Below are 21,788 nucleotides of genomic sequence, written 5' to 3' on the forward strand. Positions count from 1 at the left end.
CCTCCAGTGTATTTGCCCCTCCCCTGGAAAGATGAATGAGAATGTGATTTGCCCCTCAAACTCCTTTGTGTTTTTCTCAGAGCCATGTATTATTCAGTGACCCACTCAAGGTCATACTTGTCAGTATCATGGGTACCTACCCACATGGAGAAGTGGGAAGAAGTAGTGGTCCAATGGCTTGATTAGTCATGGTGTAAATTCATAGGCAGTTCTGAACAGTGAGGCACTCAGACAATTACTATACAACAAAAATATGTTAATTTGCCTTTATCATTAGCGTCTCTACTAGTGTAGAGGTCATCAGTGCTTAAGATGAGTGCATAATTGCTAAAAACATTCACACTCTCTATACTGCTTTCCATGACAACACTTTTTCTGTAACTTTTTTTTATTTACATAGTTCCCATGTTGTTATAATTAATACAGCTGAATGAATTATATCTAGAATGGCATTTGTGGTTCCTGCTACCACACTAATTGGATTCCATGAGTCTCTGCTGGTCAATTACTTTTTCCTTATGTCAACTTCCAAAAGTCTAAGACAAGTGATTCCTTCTATCTGTATCCCCTATTGTCCAATCAGACAAAATGGGGCCTCTGAGCTGCCACAACAGTGAAAAAGCACTCTTGAAGTTGAGACAGAAAGATAGCCCATAATAGTATATAAAATATTGTGTATGTCTGGTTTTTTTTCACTTGCTTTCTGAGGGCCAGAGAAAAAAAGTAGTGGAAAAATTATTCAGTCAGCATAAGATCTTAGGTTCATTTCAGATACAATCGACAAAGTTAGTGACATTCCGATTTCTTCCATGTGTTTCTTTGAATAATCAGTGAGCTCAGTTTGCATCAAGTACAATATTACAGACCCAAACCTCTTTGATACCTAGTACTAGTAACATTAATATATCAACTGTTTGAATAATCGGCACTTTTCCTCATTCTTTCATAAGCCATTTAAAACACATTTTATCTACAGCTTTCTGGAATTAAGCTTTTGTGTGAATTCACCCTTTGAAATTCTTACCAGAAAGCCAACATTCATTAACCACTGCATGAATTAGAGGACTGCTGTGGCAGAGAATAAGCCATTAGGAATTTGCTTATTGTAAATGCAATATGCAAGGTAACTGGAGTAGTGTTATTCTTATACTTATTGGCATGAGTTAGCTGCTGTAGGTACACAGCAGGCCAAATACTGCAGTCCTCTGTCAGGTAAAAGACACTGACTCCAATCACAGAGTCAGGACTATATGATTTTATACAGCAGCACCATTATTTAGTTTAATAAGCTACATTTTTATACAGATATATGAGTACAACTACCATTGATGAGTGTGTGGGACTTGCATATCTGAGATCAGAATTAGGACCAAAGATTCCATTTGTTTAGAAAGCCAGGTAATTCTCTGCTACAGAGTACAGTCACAGAGGCTTACATTTCTTTCTGATCTGATTGATCAGAGTTAAGCAGCTTGAATTCATGGAAGCAAACAGGTCACAGAGTGCGTACGATCCCCAGGCTGAGGCAGTGCTCCAAAACACGTTATGTTTTACGCTTGTTTGTTGTTCTACTTAGAATACAGATGGATGTGGTTCTCTGTTTGCCAATGTGCCTTCTAGAGCTGCAGCAAGATTTGACATGCTAATAAAATCAGACGCAGTCCAAGAACTGGCCAGTGCCATTTTTATCGACCTCTTACTTTCTGAAAAACAAACAAAAAAAAAGCCATACAATTATTTGTTAACATTAGAGCCGTGCCTACACTATAGGGCTTTTGTCACAAAACTGGCATTTTGTCAAAGCCCCCAAAGCGTCTACACCTAAAATGTGTTCTGTTGACAGAACTCAGCACTTGTGTCAACAGACTTCTGCCTCTTCCCCATGAGGCAGAATGCCTGTCTCGACAGATTCTGTCAACAAAAGTGAAGTGACAAGTATCAGAGGGGTAGCCGAGTTAGTCTGTATCTTCAAAAACAACAAGAAGTCCTGTGGCACCTTACAGACTAACAGATATTTTGGAGCATAAGCTTTCGTGGGCAAAGACCCGCTTCATCAGATATATCTGAGGTTGCATCTGACAAAGTGGGTCTTTGCCTATGAAAGCCTATGCTCCAAAATATCTATTAGTCTATAAGGTGCCACAGGACTCAAAATGAAGTGCAGATGCTTGGGCAGGGGGGCGGAGGGGAGTTTTTTTGTTGACAGAACAGTCCTCCATGGCACTGGCTAGCTGGACAGGGGGGACTCTGTCCACTGCACTCAAATCTCTATGCTTTCTGCCTCTGGCCACTCTTAATGTTACAGGGAACCTGTGGAAGCCGTGGCAGGAATCAGACACCATGCATGCAGCACAGGTGCCACTCTGCTCACAGCTGCACAGGCACCACCTGCCAAAGGTGGAAGCCACATGGTGGCAAACCAGGCACCTCAGGACCCCCCCCCAGCCCCTCAAGGGAGAAAGGAAAGGAGTCCCAGGACCCACTTGGGGGCCAAGGAGGTCGGCCCGATCCTGGTCTGAGCCTGAGATCAGGGACCTGCTGGGTTAGTGGTCAGAGGAGGCCATCTTGCTAGAACCAGCTGCCAACAGAGGAATGCCCCAAGGGGCAGCCAGGTTGCCACTGCCCTGGCAGTGCACTGTCAATCTGCCCAGACCATGAAACAGGTCTGGATCAAAATCAAGCAGCTACACCAGGGCTATATGTCGCAAAGCAGCTGGTGGGTGGGATGGCCAAGTGTCCCCTTTTATGAGGCATTGCACCATCTCCTGTGGGCTGAGGATTCTTCCCTTCCAACAGCACCCCGGACACTTCTGAGGAGCCCCCTTACCCTCAAGAGCAGGAGGCACAGCTGGAGGAGCAGAGGCCCAGAGCTAGGTGGAGCTGGAAGGGGACTCCACCTCCGTGGTCAGTGATAGAACCCTGCTCATCACCCTGGAGATGGGCCATTCCTCCAGCCAGAGCACCTCTAGTGAATCCCTGGACCTTTTTGAGGGACCCTCCAGTGAGTACCCCATGGGTCACACACCCTGGAGTACCCCACCAAGCAGGCCCAGCATATGCAAACATGTGCAAGGCAGCATATTCCACCCAGTCCAACCACGTAGCCTCATGGAATGGGCACCAGCCTGCTGCCATCCCTGCAGGAGGCCACATGAGCTCTAGGAGACAGAGTGGCCCACCTGCCCACCACAGCTGGGAACGGGACAGCCACATGGGTGATGGCCCATCCTCAGACACAACACCACACCAAAATCTACCTCTGCATGGGACATCAGCCTCAGGTTTCCCAAAGAAAGATTGACCTTGTTACGTATATACAACCAGGATTTGCAAACTTCAGTGAGAGTTTATTCCTTTCCATGGAAAGTCATGCTGAAGTCAGAGTATAAATACTACCCCCTGAAGTGTTTGAGGAAATGATTTCTCAGGATCACTCTCAGTTATTTTTATTCAATGCATGTGGGGTGTTCCCTGTTTTGTCTGAAGAAAAAGAAAGAAAGAAAGAAGGAAAGAAAGACCTGCCAAATGCAATACTTCTGCACTTATGGTGCTAGTTAACCTTTTGGCTGTGTCTACACTTGCATTCCTCTTTCAAAAGGGGCATGCAAATGAGGCACAGATTTACATATCTGGCACCTCATTTGCATATTCTTCTTTCGAAAGAGCTTCTATTGAAAGAAGAAAAGCAGTATAGACACAGCTCTTTTGAAAGTAAACCCATCTTTGAAAGAACCCTTCTTCCTATTTTTTTGGGGGGGAAAGAAGGGTTTTTTTGAAGATGGGGATTACTTTTGAAAGAGCCATGGCTACACTACTTTTCTTCTTTCAAAAGAAGTTCTTTAAAAAGAATATGCAAATGAGGTGCCAGATAGGTAAATCTGCATCTCATTTACATTTTTGATATCTGTCATTTGCATGCCTCTTTCGAAAGAGGAATGCAAGTGCAGACACCACATTCAGGTTTACATTTTCACTCAACAGTAGATGCACGCCAGGATGGGCTCCTTGTTTTACAATGGGAAGTGGTTTTAAAACTCATAGGACATTTTAAAATGCACCTCATCAGCATAAATACTAGAGCATATCCCCTGGTCCAGTGAGTTAGAGGACCACAAGAAGAGAATGATTTTTGGTGGGGAAATTATGGTATTAAAGGGCCATTGAGCCCTAACTGCCTTCCTACCTGGCATATATTTGACATAGGATGGAAAATTACTTTCCTGAGTATCCATCCTACAGATTGTTCCCAGAATAGCAGAAGTGCTGTGAGGATGCCGGACCTCATCACATTAAAGGAAAATTAAACAGCAATGACAGAATGAAAATTTAAATTACACAGGATGGTCATGTCTTGTCACCTGCTTCACAAGTGCCAGAACTATAATGAGTAATATCAGGGGCTTTAGAAGTTTCTTACTATTACTGTTCGGTCTTCTTTGCCAGTGATACTAGTTTATACTAATTATTAGCTTTATGTCAGATATTTTGCTAGATCTCTTCCACCTTTATTCCCTCTCTCATATAATGAACTTCCAAAGGAATGTAGAGTTAAAAACTTAAATTTCTTTCTTTTTCTTTGGTATCTGGTGAGAGTTTGTATATTTGTAAGATATTTATTCAAAAGTAAGGTAGCAGATGGAAATATAACACAGATTCTTTCCTTCCCATGTAGTTGGAAGTTGGAAGGTGGAAATTCAGTGACTGGGGATAGAGATGCTGATAACAAAAGGAATTTAAATGTAGATTAACTACAGATATTTTGTTTTTTCCTTCTTTATGTAATCAAGAGAAGGGATTGCAGCATTTTGTTGTTGTTGTTTTTCTTCCATACATAATCTTACAAAAAAAACCAAAACAAAACAAACAAAACCCCAACACTCTGTATTGAATGTGTTTTTAGAAAAAAATTAGCTGGAAGATGAAATTGGTATGTTGTGGAAAAGTGCAGCATGTATTAAGGTTGTTTTAATTTGAGATTTGAAATCCTTTTGCTTTCAATGGTGGCTACATAATATTTGGAACTGTGCAGCTTTTTGTGCAAACCTCCCTAGAATCTGTTACACTGGAGGGATGGAATTGTTTTTCTGTAATACCTGGTGAAATGCTGAATGAGAGTGAAGGGCCTGTTCTCTTTCTGAATCATATGATTTCAAGACCATATCAGGCAGGTGGTCTGTGCAAAATGTTTTGTTTTCCCCTCAGATTTGTTCTTGAACAAAACCAAAATCTGAAAGTGAAAATTCACAGAAACACTGGATTTTACTGTGCTTCATACTAAAACCATCTGAAACTATTAATTGTTAATGTGATGATTACCCAAAGATTCCCCCACAAACCCAGAACCACTATGCTATGGGAAAACCAACCTGTCCACACCTGAGAGAGGTATCACAGTGGAGATAACTGTTAGGATATGGACAAACAGGCCTGCGTGTATAAGCCTATACCTTAAGAATGTAGATGTGTTAATAAAAAATCAATATCTGTCTGAGGCTTTGTAAGGCACATTCCAAATCAGTAAGAAAGGTACTTTTCATACCACTCACTGAAAAAAGTGGCCGTTTCTACACATGCCATTTGTTCCGAAAGCGGCACACTGATGAACAGCCCGGGACATGCCAATGAGGTGCGGATGCAAATTTCCAATGCTTCATTAGCATTTGGTCACATGATTCAGAGTCTGGACGAAGCTCTTCCGGACTCCAAAATAGCTGTGTAGAAAATTTTCAGAAGACTGGGCTTTCAGAAGGAAGATTTCCTTCCAGGATTTCCCTGGGGGCTACGCTTCTACACAGCTATTTTGGGGTCCAGAAGAGCTTCTTCCGTACTCTGAATCATGTGACCATATGCTAATGAGGCATTGGAAATTTACATCTGCACCTCAGTAGTATTTTCCAGGCTGTTCATTAGCATGCCACTTTCGGAACAACTGGTAAGTGTAGAAACAGCCAGTGTTCTGGTTTTCTGTCTGGTAAGGACTGACTCCACATCTCTCTTGTTTATTTATATGGCTCTGATTGGCTCTGTGATTGTTTCTGTCTTCTATACAACTAATTTTGCTGGGTTCAAACCAACTAAATGGGTGGGACATAAAAAGTTAGAGAATCATGTTCTAATATGTTAGGTTTGTGTAGTTTAATTTCTGTAGTTCAGTAAGTTATTAATTTTAATGTGTAATTGGCAAGGTAAGCCTGAGAATATTACAATATACATAGGGGGGTAAACAGGAAATAGGCAGGAAAGAAGGGAAAAAATAAAGGAAATTGTATTCATGCTTGCTGGACGCTATCTCCAGTAAACATAAAATTGTTCGCATCTCTGGACTTTGTGTATTGCTGTTCTCTGTTCAAATGAGAAGGACCAAAGAAGTAGGAGGGTGATGGGATAATCCCTCTAACCAGCCAGTGAAGTAATTTCCCCAGATGGATTCCCCTCTGATCCCCACAAGTATCCTTGTACCAGTGGACACTCACCAACCATGCCTGCAGAGACCCCTACAGTATCAGGTCTCAGACACACTTTAAGCAGACAGTGATCCACATGGCTTGTTTGACTCTGTGGCCAGTGAATTTATGGACTTGGCCTTTGGCCTATCCAACCAGCTGCCCATCCAGAAGGAGCTTGCACTGGAACAGACGGCGACTACTGGCTGTTCTAATCCAGCTTGAACCTTCAGTCTGCATCCGGACTCCAGATATGACCCTGAATTAGGTGGTCTGTAGACGCTGACCCCAGATCTGAGCAGTGGCCTGTCCTTAGATGCCAATTGCAGCACAGCCCTTGGCCAAGTCTTGAATCTGTCTGGCTTTGATTGTGTTACCTGTTCTTGACCATCATTCCAATCAGCATTCCTGACTGCCTAGACCCAAGAGCCTGACACTGCTTAAATCTATTCAAATGCACACAGTCATTTCCATTTCCATCAGTGAATGTGCAAAGCTACCTCAGAATTTTTACATCACCATGGAGAAGCCCTGCTGAAGTAGAACACCAACAGTCTTGAAGCAGGATTCCAGAACTTAGTGGTCCCCACCTATTTGACCAACAGGGTCCAGTCCCATACAGCTGTTCAAAGCATGCCTACAACCCTGATACTTGTCACAAAAGTCAACCAGAGCTGAGTAGGCTGGTCATCTTTTAGGATATGTATCTAAAGGGTAAGACATGCAGTGGGCAAGTAGGAGACTCAAATCTTAATCTCTGTTCTGTCTTAGACAGTGCAGACACTTGAACTCATGCATCTACAATGGGATGTTAACTGAGCTAGGGCATTAAATACTGACTCCAGAGCACAGCCCAGATTAGGGCATTACTATGGAAGACCCAGCTTCAGCTAATATTTACACAAGTAGAACTGCTTTAGCTGGAGAAATTGTGATGGATCCTACCTTAAAATACACTGGGGATAGGGGAGATGCCAGGGGTGTGGAATAGGATAGAAGTGAAACCAGCAGTCCTGGTGAGTGCCTTAACAAAAGTGCTATGAGCACTGACATTGCTGGGTTTCATGAATAAATCCTGGGTTTCTTTCTTGCTAGGACCCAAGTCAACTGGTGTCCTCACCTAAATACCTTTGAAGGTCAGCTGTGCCCCTTTTCTGTTCCCTCTGTGGCAATGAGGTCCTTGTTCTGAAACCCAGTGTAAAGTGCAGGAACACACCTGGGTACATTCGCCTGGGGGGTGTAGAGCAGGTGCAGGTCAAGATGAAAGAGCTCTGCCTAAGATGCCAGGCAATGGCTGGGGCCAGGGCAGGGACACACACCTGTCCATGCTATCAGCTGCTCAGTAGGGATGATGGTGCCCCAATGGTTGAGTACTATAACCCTGGACTCATGCCAGCTGGAGCCAGAGCCAGACAAGCAGTACACTCCAGCTGGGGGATTACTCAGACCCAGACTTGAGCCAGGGGAGCCTGGTCATTGTCTCAGGCACCTCCAGTGAGGTCACACCCTGGATATCACTGGATCTGTTAGGCCCCCCGCCCCCGTAAGTACCCCACATGTCACACACTCTGGGGCGTTGTGGGGCAGACACACATGGGGCATGCTGCAAAACTCACCTGTCCAGCCTGTGCAGGGCCCCAACAGGCAGGCCCCTCACATGTAAGCACGCAGCCGGCAACGTGGCCCACCAGAACCCTGCCCCATGGGAGGCTGCCTGTCCAGGGCCTTGTGGGAGGAGGGATCCATGCCTGGCCCACCTGCCACCTCCTGTAGCCTGACCTCTCCCAAATCCACTAGACTATCATGTGGAGGAAACTGGAGGGGGCTCAGCAGTCAGTCCACTGTACACACCTCAGCATGTCCATTGTGTGGCAGGGCCCATCATGCAGGGCACACATAGCTGTGTTCCTGAGAAGGTCCCGTACCACGTGTCAGAGGTTACTGCTCACAATAGGTCAGGGGCAGTGTCCTATGGGGCTCCACAGTGGGAATGACTCCCCTCCAGATCAGGTAAACATTGAAGAGCTCCTTTGTCTGGCCCAGGTGGCCAGTGTATGGCCTCATTAGCCATGGCTTGTGGGGCACATGTCATCCGCCATGAGGCACAAGTGCACCTGGACATCCTCAATGGCCATGTTGCACTGTGGAGATGTACGTGCCCTGCATCTTCCTATCATAGAAGCTGTATTTGCCATTGTGCACCCAGCTCACTCACCCAAAATAGCTGTCAGAGAACTGACCGTGGGGGTCCACCAGGGCCTTCCCCCTTCCCCACCATACTGAGACCATGGCCTGGGAGTAGCTTACCTGCATGGGGATAACCCAATGGTACACTTCCCCACCCTGAATTGCTTGGCCACTGAGCGGTAACTATCCAGGGTGGCAAGCTTCCTCAAAGCAATGGCTACTTGCTTCTTCACCGGGATGACCAGCTGCATTCCAGTGTCCTGTTGCTGTAGTACAGGGGAAAGCCAGGTGCGCAGCTCCTGAAAGATGTCCCTCCTCATTCAGAAGTTTTAGAGCCACTCATTTTTGTTCCATTCCCCCATCACTAGGTGCTCCCACCAGTCAGCACTGGTGTGTCACTACATGCACCATGTCAGCCAGGGAGGCAAGAACAGATGAGGCACTGGGGCAACAGGAGCATCTTCACCAGCCTCAGGGTCTAGCAGTCACCCCCACCCCTCGACAGGGTGCAAGTGACCTGAGAGGATAAGGAGCAGGACCTGCGGCAGCTGCAGAGCAGCAAGGTTCCAGACTGGGGGCTGCTCCTGGTCAATGCTGGCTGTGACCTGTGTTTGATTTCTCAGGGTGAGGCTCAGCATAGGCAGGCACTGGCCATGTGAAGGAATCCTTTGATGGTGACCTGGCTGGAGTGCCTGGAAGGGCTTCCCGGCTGCACAAGCCTGCTTGCAGGGTTTCCAGGCCCTGCTTCCATCGAGAAGTGGCCAGGGAGTCTGACCACTTTCTCTCAACAGAGCAGATTGCTCTGTGGAGCCACTTTGGTGTGTGGCCACCATCTGTCTACAGGGATTTGTTGGAAAATATCTCCCAACACTGACCTCTGTTGACATAGGGCTGTAGTGTAACTGTAGTCACTTATTGTCACAGAGTCACTGTAGTCACTTATTGGCCTGGGACACATGGGCTACGTCTACACGTGCAGCCAACATCGAAATAGCTTATTTCGATGTTGCGACATCGAAATAGTCTATTTCGATGAATAACGTCTACACGTCCTCCAGGGCCGGCAACGTCGATGTTCAACTTCGACGTTGCTCAGCCCAACATCGAAATAGGCGCAGCGAGGGAACGTCTACACGTCAAAGTAGCACACATCGAAATAGGGATGCCAGGCACAGCTGCAGACAGGGTCACAGGGCGGACTCAACAGCCAGCCGCTCCCTTAAAGGGCCCCTCCCAGACACAGTTGCACTAAACAACACAAGATACACAGAGCTGACAACTGGTTGCAGACCCTGTGCCTGCAGCATAGATACCCAGCTGCCACAGAAGCAGCCAGAAGCCCTGGGCTAAGGGCTGCTGCCCACGGTGACCATAGAGCCCCGCAGGGGCTGGAGAGAGAGCATCTCTCAACCCCCCAGCTGATGGCCGCCATGGAGGACCCAGCAATTTCGACGTTGCGGGACGCGGATCGTCTACACGGTCCCTACTTCGACGTTGAACATCGAAGTAGGGCGCTATTCCTATCTCCTCATGGCTGCGTCTACACGTGCACGCTACTTCGAAGTAGCGGCAGTAACTTCGAAATAGCGCCCGTCACGTCTACACGTGTTGGGCGCTATTTCGAAGTTGAAATCGACGTTAGGCGGCGAGACGTCGAAGTCGCTAACCCCATGAGCGGATGGGAATAGCGCCCTACTTCGACGTTCAACATCGAAGTAGGGACGTGTAGACGATCCGCGTCCCGCAACATCGAAATAGCGGGGTCCTCCATGGCGGCCATCAGCTGGGGGGTTGAGAGATACTCTCTCTCCAGCCCTTGCGGGGCTCTGTGGTCACCGTGGGCAGCAGCCCTTAGCCCAGGGCTTCTGGCTGCTGCTGCTGCAGCTGGGGGTCCGTGCTGCATATACAGGGTCTGCAACTAGTTGTTGGCTCTGTGTATCTTGCACTGTTTAATGAAAGTGTGTCTGGGAGGGGCCCTTTAAGGGAGCGACTTGCTGTTGAGTCCGCCCCGTGACCCTGTCTGCAGCTGTGCCTGGCTCCCTTATTTCGATGTGTGCTACTTTGGCGTGTAGACGTTCCCTCGCTGTGCCTATTTCGATGTTGGGCTGAGCAACGTCGAAGTTGAACATCGACGTTGCCAGCCCTGGAGGACGTGTAGACGTTATTCATCGAAATAGCCTATTTCGATGTCGCAACATCGAAATAAGCTACTTCGAAGTTGGGTGCACGTGTAGACGTAGCCCATGAGGTTAGCGACTTCGACGTCTCGCCGCCTAACGTCGAAGTTAACTTCGAAATAGCGCCCGATGCGTGTAGACGCGACGGGCGCTATTTCGAAGTTGGTGCCGCTACTTCGAAGTAGCTTGCACGTGTAGACGCAGCTCACACGTCAAAGTAGCACACATCGAAATAGGGATGCCAGGCACAGCTGCAGACAGGGTCACAGGGCGGACTCAACAGCAAGCCGCTCCCTTAAAGGGCCCCTCCCAGACACAGTTGCACTAAACAACACAAGATCCACAGAGCTGACAACTGGTTGCAGACCCTGTGCCTGCAGCATAGATCCCCAGCTGCCGCAGAAGCAGCCAGAAGCCCTGGGCTAAGGGCTGCTGCCCACGGTGACCATAGAGCCCTGCAGGGGCTGGAGAGAGAGCATCTCTCAACCCCCCAGCTGATGGCCGCCATGGAGGACCCAGCAATTTCGACGTTGCGGGACGCGGATCGTCTACACGGTCCCTACTTCGACGTTGAACGTCGAAGTAGGGCGCTATTCCTATCTCCTCATGAGGTTAGCGACTTCGACGTCTCGCCGCCTAACGTCGAAGTTAACTTCGAAATAGCGCCCGACGCGTGTAGACGCGATGGGCGCTATTTTGAAGTTGGTGCCGCTACTTCGAAGTAGCGTGCACGTGTAGACGCAGCTATGGTGTTACAGATGTTCCAATGAGTCTAACGTGTTACCATATCTTTAAGTCTGTTTTACATGATAGTCCAATAAACATTGTTTATATAAAGGATGCTTTGGGGGCTACAAAACATTCCCTGCAGACCTTTTTCAGAGACAAAGAAAATTAACTTTCGAGGTCTGATGAGACAGAATTTTGCTCAAGAGACACCTGTCTTAAAGCATTTGGTCTGAGGCCTGGGCCAGAATACTACATACTCTCTTAAGGGGCTACAGACAAGCTGAGAGAACCTGGAGTTCTGAGAAGTGGCAGCAGTAGGTCATTGTCTCTCTCAGATAGTTTTGACACTGCGATTCATGCCTGCAAGAAGCTCTCCACTGGCTGTAAAAGCCTGAACTTCAAATATTAAAAAAACAAAAAAAAAAAAGAAAAACAGAAGAGCTGCGCTGACTTGTGAGGTCTCTCGCTGTAATTCTGTAATTGTTTCCACCATCCAAAAGGCAGCCTCAAGGCAAATGTCATCAGCAGAACCAAAGAAACCTGTAAAGATTACGTTCTCCACTCTGTGGGAATTATGTAAAGGCCTTTTTGTATTTTCTTATCTTTTGTTAACTCGGTCCATTTACATGCTGACACTTAATAGAAAAAGAGGAAGGAAAACTGTATAATTCAGACTCCATAGAATGAAATGATCAGAGGAAACAGCAAAAGCTGAGAAAAGAAACAAGACAGGCAGATGAACATGACCAGAAGAGCAACCAAACAGCTGTCAAAAGCTAAAAAAAGAAAACCAAAGAATAAGCCAGAACAAGATGGATTTGTGCCCATGATTCAGGACCAAGCTGTCAAGTATATTGAAAGAACATTCCTGGAGGAGAATTATTTCAGGCGTCTAATTTAGGGAAATACAGTGCTGTTGAGTTATGAAAAGGCCTCACATCTTTCCCTGGCACTCTCTTGATGGTGACATTGGGACAAATGACAATTTTGGTAGAGTATGTACCAGCATGTGTGCCAGTATTTACTAATGAAATCTTTGCAAAATGAAAGAAAGTGATGAAGGGAATGAAGTAGTTCCTTATCATTTTTAAAGGGATATTTAGATTTTTTTTAAATTAGTTTTACAAAACATGCCAGGTTGCAACAACCCTGGAGAATAAAATCCTTGCCTTATCAACACAAGCACACACATATCTGTGGAGCAACTTTCCCCATGATGCCATATAACCAGATTCCTTTAATACAAGCCAAGATGAGTGATATCTAACGAAGAGATTGCAGTTAAGTCTGCACATTCCTTTTCTTCATCTTAGCTGAGACTGCCCGCTAGTAGCTACTGTAGTGTTCTTGCTGATACTACCAATTTATATTTGACTTATAGGAGGCTGCCAAACCACTGCCAAGTGTTTTAGTCATTGCCACTCTCAGTTGAACTCAGTTTGGGTAGTGGCCTAGACGTGAGAGTCTGCATATCCTGAGCTCTGAACTACTTGACCAGACCGGCCTACTCTAATTTTCTTGTTTATTTCTCTGGAGTGTATGGTTTGCTGTAGATTTGTGCAAGGAAACCAGAAAAATTAAACCGGGAAACACACTGACCAGGGAGCAAACCAAAATGTTGCCAATTTTATAATCAGAGCTATGAAAAATATTCATTGAGATAGTGAAAAGACAAGTTTTGTCCCACTTAATTTTGCTGACCTGACGTGAAAATGCAGAATTTGCATAACATTTTCGCATCCAGTGAAAAAAATATAGGTACATACTTGTACATTACAAATACATTCAAGTCACCTTTTCTTGATAAAAGCAAGGTTACTTAGTGTTAGTTCGTTGTATAAAATCACCTGGTATAGTTTATACTCCATTATTGGCTGTGCCTACCAAACATATTTGGAAAGTCAGTAGAGATTATTTTATCATTTCCCCCCTCTGTATATACACCTTCCATAGCAGAGGATGTATACCTAAAAGATACACGGAGTAGAGTGTGAAATATTTTTATCTACCTATGATTTTAGCTACAGATATCAGGGTAAGATAAAATCATTGATAAAGGGGGGAAAGTTAAAAGTAATAAAAAAAAAAAGAAAATTCCTGAAAAGGACACTTTCTTAAGATCAGTTCAACAGTTATTTAAACCAATCAATGGTATTACTCCAGTTTGACACTGAGTTATGTGAGAGTACAACATGAGTATTAAAAACAAAGTTACACAACTGAGAAACATTTCAAACACTGCAAAGATCAGTAGAAACAAATTTTGCATGATCAAGTGGAAAAAAATCTATCTTAAAAATGTTTTATCTCACTAGTTGTGGCATGCTTCTGACAATGAAAAAGGTATTATATTTGTATTGATCCTCTTCCACAGGGTGGCTAAAGCTTGTTCCCTGGTGCCTGCTATGTAGAGTAGATTTGTCTCTCTCCATGCATAGGATGCTGGATTTATTTTAGTGATGCATGGTGTCTCCCCCTAAGCTGTCTCTTGTCTGTGAGAGGATGCTTATCTTAAAAAGTGACTAATTGCTGGTAAAGTAGCATAAAACACAGGACACAAGAAATGGTAAAACAGCTCTATACAACTTATACCCAAAATAGCAGAACACTAAAAGGATGACTTCACCGGGAACATATTTGCCACTGCCCCCGAGTGCTTGCTTCCTGGCATTTTCCCAGGAAGATGGTATGCTGAGTATGCATTCTGAGAAGAGTGTTCTAGCTCTGTCAGTGTTGGCCAACTTAAACTAAGAGGGTCTGGAGTTTGGGAGGTCTCAGTTGGCTGTTGGTAACTAGCAATGCTTTGGATCCTTGCCACTTTGGAAGCTGGTCTTCATAGGAATGGAACTGCTTGACTTAATCACTAGATCCCACAACCACTTGAGAGTTCTCGTAAACCATACTATGCCCAATCTTCACCCCAAGCATCCTTGGAAATGCAGTCATGGGGTTCTAGTAGCGATTGTTGTTATAGTACTTATGACAGGACACACTGGAGCATCAGTCCCAGCATTCCAGAGCAGGGTTGTGAGACAGTTCCCAGAGTACAACCCAAAATTATGGGACCCCAGTGCGCCATTAACTTTTCAGTCTGTCCTGTTTCTCACAGTCTTGTACCCATGTGAAGCAGTCAACCCCTTCTGTTGCTGTGATCACTCAGCCAGCAGTATGTGGAGAGTCACATACAATGAAATCGCATGAGTGCTCACTAAGCAATTCATAGATCATATTAAGAGAGGTATCAGCAAATCATCCTGGCCCACAGCCTTGAGACCAAGAAATGTATCATTGTGCACTGCTCAAGACTCCCTTGCATAGTGTAAGCTCATTCCCTAGTTTGCCACTTCAGTGAAGAGTAATGAATGTACAACTCTCTTTGTTAACCTGAGTTGGGATTCCCCAAAACACTTCAGACAAAATCACACTGTTTTATATGAAATATGTAAAAAGAGATTAACTACACAAAAGATAAGTGTTAGGTAATTATATGTATCAGTCCTAGAAATCAAAACTGGTTTCATAAGAAATAATAATAATAAAAAAATTGGAGTCTAAATTCTACAAACTAAGCAGGATGTTAGTTAAATAGTTTTTCATACCACTAGATGTTACAGGGATGTTACCATTCTGAACACAGGCTGGAGTCACTTCCCAGCCTGGGACCAGTCTACCCAGTTCAAAGTTTTTGTATCACAGGCAATCTTTCAGATATTGGGTCAGGGAAGGAAGAGGTCAGTTGATGATGTCTCTGGGGCAGTGCATTTTTCTTGAATGGGCCTTCACAGATGTCTGACCAGTGGTAGTTTTTCTTTTCTTGCTGCTGATAGGCAAGGTATAGGTGTCTCCCAACTGGATGATGTATTTCAGTAAGATATGGCAATAATTCATAACTTCACATGCAATGCCAGTGGACACAAGCAGGACAGTAATGTTCAGCAAATCAAAACTTCTTAAATAATACCTGAGGATACATACTTCATATAAAACAGATAATCATAACACACTGGTGAATAAAAGGGTTCCAGAGTGCTTTGTTGAAGCCTGGAATGTCACAGGGGTTATATTTCTATTTGTGCATTTCTAACCTCCTATCCCCATAACATACAACGTGTCAAATAGTTTGCATTTCCTTCTGTTGGATTGCCACTGAATCTGGTTTTAGTATACAAGACAAAGCACAGCTGGCTATGCTGACTTGATTGTACAGTTGCAGTCAGGGCATGTTATCTCCAACGCAAATCAGATGGGATTATGAGACTTCTCTGTCTAATATTTGTTTAGAAATAAAGAGAAAATTTATGATTTTTATCACTCACGTGCTGCTCTGCAGATCTATGGAGCCACTCCAGTAAGATTCTTTCAAGTTAAGGTTCTTTCCAAAAAAAGCAGGAAGTCAGCAAGACATCATTAGCAAGCTGGGACAGGGACAATGAAATCCTTAGTTAGCAGGAGTCACTATCATACACAGGTCTGAATGCTGCTGCATAGCTGGAGCCAGTGGTTGTTGGCACAGAGCCTGGCTGTCTGCTGTACTGTTCTTCTGGCCTCTCTAAGTGCTTGCTGGGTACTCTGGCTCGGTGAGCGTTTGTACTCCAGGAGTGCAGCGCGCTTCTTTTCAATGACTGGCATCATCTCATCAGAGTTAGCTTCAAACCAGTCATTCGTGTTTCTAGCTCTTCTTCCAAACACCGACAAGGCCGTGTTGTAAACTGTATCCCTCAGACGTTGCCATTTGGATGTCGCATCAATGCCCCCAGGGCTGCTGCACAGATTTTCCTGGAGGGTCTCTCTGAACTTTTCAGCTTTCTCCGAGTTTGCCGTCTTTCTGGCGTCAATGTGGGGCCTTCCAGCAGGTTTAGAGTGGTACAGCTTCTTGGGTCTCAGCTTGAGCTTGGAGCAAACTAGCGAGTGATCTGTATCACAGTCAGCACTATGATAGCTGCGTGTCAGAAGGACGTTTTTGAGGTTATTACGCCTAGTGATGACCACATCTATCAATCAGCATTGACAACTATACGTTAGAGGTTGTCCATGAGTTCGTTTACCTAGGGTCCACCATCACTGACACCCTGTCGTTGGACACTGAGCTAAATAGGAGGATCGGAAAAGCAGCCACAACTATGTCCAGACTCAGCAAGAGAGTGTGGAATAACAACAAGCTATACACTCACACCAAAATGCAAGTCTACAGAGCCTGCATCCTCAGCACCTTCCTTTATGGCAGCGAGACTTGGACCCTGTATGCCCGCCAGGAAAAGAGGCTGAACGTCTTCCACTTGCGCTGCCTCAGGCACATCCTTGGAATATCATGGAAGGACAGAGTGACCCACACTGCCGTCCTCGAGCAAGCTGGAATCCCAACCATGCACACCCTCCTCAGGCAGCGTCGACTCCGTTGGCTTGGCCAAATCCACAGGATGAACGATGGAAGGATTCCAAAAGACATCCTGCATGGTGAGCTAGCCTCTGACAAAAGACCTCCCGGACGCCCCCAGTTGCGCTACAAAGAGGTCTGCAAGAGAGACCTCAGAGAGGTAGACATCGAGCTGGACAACTGGGAACATCTAGCAGACGACTGCAGCAGATGGAGGCAGGGGTTATACAAGGGCCTTCAGAAGGGCAAGTTGAAGATCAGACAGCTAGCAGAGGAGAAGCGAGCGCACAGAAAGCACAATAAGGACTTGCCAGACACCCACTACATCTGCAAGAGATGCAGCAAGGACTGTCACTCTCGTGTGGGTCTTTATAGTCACAATAGATGCTGTAAATGAAGTCCTCAATTGAAACTTTAAAGGGAGCGATCCATAGTCTATGCAGACTGAAGGATGCCTACTACTACTACTATCATACAGCTATGCAAGAGGCCAAGGGCAGTAAATGCTACTGCTTTGATGCCTGTATTCCTTTGTAATTACACCCAAGATTGTTTTTTTTTGTTTATCATCTATGTCATTGGTATCTGTAGTCTTTTACCAAAGAAAGCAGTTGGTGATGGCAAATGTCTGAGCAATTGCATGGTGATGTAGTACAAAAATTACAGCTCCTAAACAGAATAGTGCTATAATATAGTGCCCCAGAGTAATCTTTCTTTTTTGCAGAGGTTGGCAGACAGCCAGTTAGACATGCAGTAGAGTTTTCCATTGATCCTTTTATGGAACACACAGGCATTGAGTTTGAAGCAGGCTAATTCTGTGGCTTTAGGTGTGTAACCCACATAGGCTGCTGTAAAATATTAGCCATAGATACATTCTATTTTTTAAAAAAAAGTCACTAAATATTTTTCAAATTTTGGAGAAGCAGAAGCAGAACCATTATTATATTCTTGTATAGAAGTACTTACAGATGGTTGAAAGATTTCCACAGGAACAATTTTCTGTCAAAATATGTTGCTTTGTTAAAATCATGTTTCACAGGAACATTTTGATTCTGACAAAATGTTCCAATGGACAGGGTAGTGATGGCTGTTCTACTCCATTCCACTGTGCTCAGGGCTTTCCTTCCTGTCACCAACCAATGGCTTCCCTGCCCTGCTACTTCCCCCATTATCACCACAGAATTGTCCTCCATTCCCACCAGTGCAGGACTTTCTCAGTGTGGAAGGAACAACTCTGGTGGACATAAGGATTTGGGACAGAGATAGAGGGCAGAAATGGTACCTTCCCAAACTGAAATATTTGTTTTCACAGGAAATTCCAGGGTTCATTGATTCATTCCAGTTCAGAAAAAAAAAAAAAAAAAAAGCCTCTCAGGGGTCAGAGGTCATATTTTCCACCCTGCTCTAGTAACTATGTGCCACAATACTTACAACCCCCCCAAAAAAAATAAGAAACAAAAAACAAAACAAAAAAAGTAACAAATTCCTAACTTTCAATCTTCTTCTTTTGCTTCCCATATTGAAAGAGGCCAAACCCATGTAATTTAGGTCTACTTTATAATTGTTGTAAGTTGCACATTAAAGTGAGATACATACATACATATATACACACACACACACACACTAAATAACAATCAGGGGACTACCTCATCATGGTGCTACTTTAGATTTGCACAACTGTCACTCCATTTATTTCATTGAGTTCTACCAACATTAAACTGGGGTAAACCAGACATAATCCAGGCTTCTGGGGTGGAGTACTTTGTTTTTTAGTTTATGCAGTAAAATTGATGTGGAGAAATTCTGCTTTTCAGTCTAGGAAATATTAAATATTTCATCTGTGGGATTTCTATTGTTTCCATACACCAATTGACCCAAACTTTCATGTTCAGGTGTGTATTCACTTCTCCTGTTTCACACAGCACATAAATCATTGTCTCAATATTTGCTGTTTTTCTATTACTCCAGGATGTTATTAGAGCTTCTGGCTCTCAATTGTGCCAGAGGCGCTGTACAGAGGTTTTCATTTTGTAGCCCCATTCATCACATATGAGGGCTGTTCCCGTCACTGCCCACATTTGGATACTGCCCTAAGGGTGCAAAGATTCCCTAGCAGAAACTATTAGTGGTTTTCCACTGTAGATGAAAAATTCCCACCATTTTATGTCTCCTGAGTGTTAGCCAATGGCCAGGTGAGTTGCCACTTATGCCCTTGTCTGTGGCAGAGCCCACCAGTGACCAGGCTGAGAGCAGCTGAAAGCGGCTGGGTTCTTTGTTTTGTGTTTGGTTTGCACAGTAACAGGAGGAGTCAGGTTACCACTTAATCAAGTACTTTGTTTATTTACCTAACAAGCTAATCTCTTAGGCTACGTCTACACGTGCACCCAACTTCGAAATAGCTTATTTCGATGTTGCGACATCGAAATAGGGTATTTCGATGAATAACGTCTACACGTCCTCCAGGGCTGGCAACATCGATGTTCAACTTCGACGTTGCTCAGCCCAACATCGAAATAGGCACAGCGAGGGAACGTCTACACGCCAAAGTAGCACACATCGAAATAAGGGAGCCAGGCACAGCTGCAGACAGGGTCACGGGGCGGACTCAACAGCAAGTCGCTCCCTTAAAGGGCCCCTCCCAGACACACTTTCATTAAACAGTGCAAGATACACAGAGCCAACAACTAGTTGCAGACCCTGTATATGCAGCACGGACCCCCAGCTGCAGCAGCAGCAGCCAGAAGCCCTGGGCTAAGGGCTGCTGCCCACGGTGACCACAGAGCCCCGCAAGGGCTGGAGAGAGAGTATCTCTCAACCCCCCAGCTGATGGCCGCCATGGAGGACCCCGCTATTTCGATGTTGCGGGACGCGGATCGTCTACACGTCCCTACTTCGATGTTGAACGTCGAAGTAGGGCGCAATTCCCATCCCCTCATGGGGTTAGCGACTTCGACGTCTCGCCGCCTAACGTCGATTTCAACTTCGAAATAGCGCCCTACGCGTGTAGACGTGACGGGCGCTATTTCGAAGTTAGTGCCGCTACTTCGAAGTAGCGTGCACGTGTAGACGCAGCTGTAATGTTACAATGTTGCTTTGTTTGTTTACCTAGCAAGTTAAGCTCTTGTGGTTACAATTGTTACAAGTTTTATACTTTGATTACAAATAGCTACATACACTCTAATTTATAGATCTATACTTGTTAAATGCACGCAAAAAATGAAAAGCAAAAGATAAAATACCTAGCAGGTCTTATTCTTACCCCTGCATTACCAACATGGCTTGGCCAGTTTTCCTCTCAATCCCTTGGGAAGAAGTCCTTTGTCCCTTTTTCTCCAGGAGTCGGGTGTCCCCAGGGACCTGGGGAGACCCCCACCCTCCTGTCTGGCAGGAAAGATGATTGGAGCTGAAATAGGGGGTCTGCCGGACCCCTCTTTTATACCTCTTGGGTCACATAGGCTTCTTCCTTGGTTTAATTGAATTAAACTGTCTGATGCTGGCTCTCACAGGGAGTTCAAGGGTATAGTTCACACCAGTGAAGTAGACAATTGAGGGCATTTGTTTCTTAATGGGCCAGAGATTTTCCTTGTGTCTAGGAACAAGTTTTGGGGTGAATCAACTGATGGTAATTAGCCAAGGGCAGTCTGAGGCCCAGCTGTTAATTAGCCCATTGTTCTTAGCTCTGATCTGGAGCTTCAAAGACCATGGCTAAAATAAGCCCATCTGCGCTCTCCGGCATTCCAGGGCTAGTCTATTCCTTTTAACCCTTTTGTGCTCTGAATCACCTAGGGAAGGCAAGATGGAGTAGAGCAAAAGGGGGGGTTCTGTCTGCCTACCCTGAGTGAGAATATTGAACATGTCCACATGGCCTCTTTACTGCTGGCAGCCCCTTCTGCCAAGAGTGAAATCTCACGCAGCTATGGTAATTATCCATGTGCATATGCAAATTGGAAACCATTTGCAGTTTCTAGAAACCTCATTAATATAGTGCCACCAGTAGCAGTGCTGTGCTCCTGAACCATGTAGACATGGCTCACATGCGCTAGAAGCTATTTCTTCTCTTTGCTGAGTGTTTTACCATCTCATGTTCCCACTTACCTTGCTCTTTGGGTAGTCTATCATGGAATGAGAGGGAGATTTATTATGTTCAACCTTCTGGCCACACCCCCAAAATTTTTTCTCCTTTCCTCAGAAAAACAAGCATGTAATCCCCAAAATACAGTTCCTGCAACCCTTCCCTAGCTAGTTCTTGCCCTGTTACCTAATGTCTGGAACAGAACTTCTCTTATCCTAATTTCTCTTGTTAAAATCCCCATCCTGAACCCCAAATAACAAATAGCATTGTCACTGGACAACAACCAACTCTATTACATTGCCCAGAGGTCTTCGATCTCTAACTGCTGCTACCATATCACTCTTCAGGATTTTGTTATTGAAGAGATTCACCTGGAACATCTGCTCCTTGCAGTACTCTATTTTTTGTTTTTGTTTTTGGTCTGGAGGCAGCTTTTATGTATTCATTTACATCTGTCTCAGCCTACAAGTGATCCCCAATTCTATTTCCCAATAGGCCTTCATGAGAAACCACTACAGTCCGCAAAATTCTTCTCCTGAAAAGGGCCATGCACATCTTGACCTGCTGTTCACAAACAGGGAACAACTAGTAGGAGAAATAGAAGTGGGTGGAAACCTGGGCTGCAGTGACCATGAGATGGTAGATTTCAGGATCCTGACAAAAGGAAGAAAGCTGAAAAGTAATATGCAGACCCTTGATTCAAAGAGCAGAATTCGACTCCCTGAGAGAACTGATGGGCAGGATCCCTTGGAAAATGAAGATGAAGGGGAAAAGAGTTCAAGATAACTGGCAGTATTTTAAAGAAG

The sequence above is a fragment of the Carettochelys insculpta genome, chromosome 1 (genome assembly GCF_033958435.1).
Source record: "Carettochelys insculpta isolate YL-2023 chromosome 1, ASM3395843v1, whole genome shotgun sequence".
NCBI classification, from domain to species: Eukaryota; Metazoa; Chordata; order Testudines; family Carettochelyidae; genus Carettochelys; species Carettochelys insculpta.